We start from the raw sequence: 3241 nt of genomic DNA, 5'->3' as shown, positions 1-3241 counted from the left end.
ATCACCCTCAGCCGCGGTGCAGTGGGCGGAGCTCCACTCCGCGGTATCTCTGTCCGCGGCATTCTCCCTCGTGGTGGGCTCTGTTGCCCGCTCTCGCACCTTGACTGACATCACTTGCAGCTCCGGCTCCAGTTCAGGCTCTCCATCAGCGGTGGGCTCTAGCATGCACTCCGCGCAGCGGGGAGATGGTGGGCTGGGCACTGGGTCAGGAGTGGATCTGGCGAGATCATTCACGGGGCAGATGGTGAATGGCGATCCATTTCTCGCCAGAATCCACTCCACGAAGGCGGCGAAATCTGCTCGAGGACTGTCTTCGCACGACGGTGCTCTGCATGTGGTGTTCAGGCTGGCATCATAGAACGCACAGAGCGCATCGTTTGGATAGCTGGTGAGTTCGGTGAGGGCCAGAAACAGTCTGGTGTGGCCCTTGAGCGATCTTTCCCCCTGCTCCAACAGGAGGAGGTATTCAGGGCGGGCAAGGGGATCCATGAGGGAACACAACGGAAACAAAACACTGAGTAAAACGCAAAAAACAAAAACGGAGGGGAGACATGGAGGTTACTGTTTAGGTCGGGTCTTCTGTCACAGCTGTGCAGGAGGGAAGGAGCGCAGGAGACGCGGAGAAGCGTTACACAGTCTTTTAATGAACAATCACAGAGGTAAATCCACAACAGGAACGAGGAACGACACACGAACATAACCAGTAGACCCGACAAACACTAACTGAACGGACTGGGGTTTATAAACACAGGATAACGAGGGACTAATCGAGGGGACTAAGAAGACACACCTGGAATCAAATTAACACAATCAACAAGAGGGAGAAACTGGGTCACGGGGAGCAAAACACACACAAACAGTCCATGGGCGTCACACCTTGCTGGTTAAGCTAGTTAAAAAGAGGACAAAACCATCCATTGCGGAATAGCTCATACACTCACAAATCCTCATACTCCACCAGTAAAGTTGAGTAACTTAAGCCAAACACGTCCAATAATAAACTGTCACTAAAACAAATAACAGCAAGCACTCAGGCACTAAAACAAATAAAAGGCCGCAAATTACAGAGCCCAATCAGAACAGATCCACAGGAAAGACACAGCATGACACAAGCAGTAGAAAGGAAATAAAAGCTGTATTTTGGGAACAATGTTTTTTATATTATAATAAGTGGGAAAGAAAGAGAGAGACTGTCTAATTGCACATTAACAGAAGCCGAAACAGTAAATCTTTGGGGACGTTACCACAACTGTCAGTCTCTTTGCCGCTTTTCAACCATAATTAATTCAAGCTTCTGTTACTAATTAATTTGGCTCAGCTAATTAAACAAAAGAGGCACCTTGGGTTCCTATCTTTCCTTCCCTCCATCCCTTTCTCCTCTGTCATTGTTCTGCTTTTTCCCTGGGATTTTCTGTGTCAGTGGGACAATTCAACCAACGAAGCCATAAAATTTGCTCTCTTCATCATACTGATGTTATCATTTCATGTTTTATGCATGTTTGCCTTTATATGATATCTAAGGTCTAAGTACAGTGCTTCCGAGGAAGAAAAATGTTATATTTTTGTTTCACAGTGCATCATAGAAATGGTCATAATAAATATTTAAATATAAAGGGCGAGCCATCCATGTATATTTCAGGATCATCTTGGGTAACCGCAACAAAACAGATGCTGCGAGTGGCGCAGCATAAAAGAAAACACCTAGACCTAGGGCCAGTTGCATAAACTTAGCCTCTGTGTTAAGAAATTGTCTTAAGAACAAGTCTGACCAACTAGCAGTTAGCTAGTGCATGGATGATAAAAGCAAGGATTAGCATGTCCTACTTTAATAAAATATGCACAAAAATATTCTCCTGTCCCATCTTAGTATGCAGTTCAACTAAAAATGTAATTCACAATGCAATTCAACTCACTTGCATTTGTCCACAAAAAGGGGATTAAAAGTGGTCTATCCAAAAATGTTATTCTATATTAATTAGTTCATAAGTGCATATAAAGTGTTTGTCTATAGTGCAAAAAGCAGTGCTATTTTAGTATCATAATATTACATTTTTGTTTAATATTTTGATTAAGATTTTATTTCTGTTTTCACTTTAATTCTAGTTAGTTTTAGTAATTTTGTTGTGTGTTTTTGCCATTTTTAGTAAATATGTCTATATAGTTTTTATTTAATTGTTTTAGTTTATTTAGTTTTACTTATTTTAGTAATTCAAGTTAAAATAAATGAAACTGAGAAATGATGACTTGGAAATAAATAAAATATGAAAATGAAATAAAATAATAAATAAAAATGTAAAAAAGTATTTAATCTCAGTTCATGTTTATTTTATTTCAAGTAACAAGATTTTTTTTTTAGTCTTTGGTTAACTATAATAACCCTGGCAAAAAAGACAAATGTTTCAGGAATACAAGTCAAGTCAAGTCAAGTCAAGTCTGCTTTATTGTCAATTCTTCCACATGTACAGCACATACACACAGAGAATTGAAATTGCGTTACTCTCAGACCCTTGGTGCATACAGATAACACTAACAGTAGAACATAAATACAGATATACAGATTAAATTTAAAATACAACTATACAAATATACAAATAAGGTAAAATGTAAAAAAAAAATATATAAAAAAATATATAAAGCAGCACAAGGCACAAGGCACATGGCAGATAGAGTGCAAACCAGTGAAGTAAACAAACAGTGCAGATATAATGATTGTAGTGCAAAGAGCTTATTCAGACTGATTAAAGTGACAGTGTGTGTGTGTATTTGGGAGGGGGGAGTGGGAGAGTCCATCAGAGGGTCAGAGTTCAGTGGTGCGTGGGGCAAAAGAGGGGAGGGGGGGCAAGGTCGGGAGGGAGTTCAGCTTCCTGACAGCCTGATGGATGAAGCTGTCCTTCAGTCTGCTGGTCCTGGCCTGGAGACCACAGTCTCCTCCCTGATGGCAGCAGACTGAAGAAGCTGTGTGTCGGGTGGGTGGGATCACCTGCAATGCAGAGGGCTTTGCGGGTGAGACGGGTGTTGTAAATGTCCAGGAGGGAGGGGAGAGAGGCACCAACGATCTTCTCAGCTGCTCTCACTATGCATTGAAGTGTCTTGCGGCAGGACGCGTTGCAGGCGCCATACCACACAGTGATGCAGCTCGTCAGAATGCTCTCGATGGTGCCTCTGTAGAAGGTGCACATGATGGGGGCCGGGGCTCTGGCTCTTCTAAGTTTGCGGATGAAGTAGAGACGCTGCTGTGCTT

This window comes from Sinocyclocheilus rhinocerous, unplaced genomic scaffold, assembly GCF_001515625.1.
Source record: "Sinocyclocheilus rhinocerous isolate Xijiao unplaced genomic scaffold, SAMN03320098_v1.1 scaffold154, whole genome shotgun sequence".
Lineage (NCBI taxonomy): Eukaryota > Metazoa > Chordata > Actinopteri > Cypriniformes > Cyprinidae > Sinocyclocheilus > Sinocyclocheilus rhinocerous.
This window is presented reverse-complemented; position numbering follows the sequence as displayed.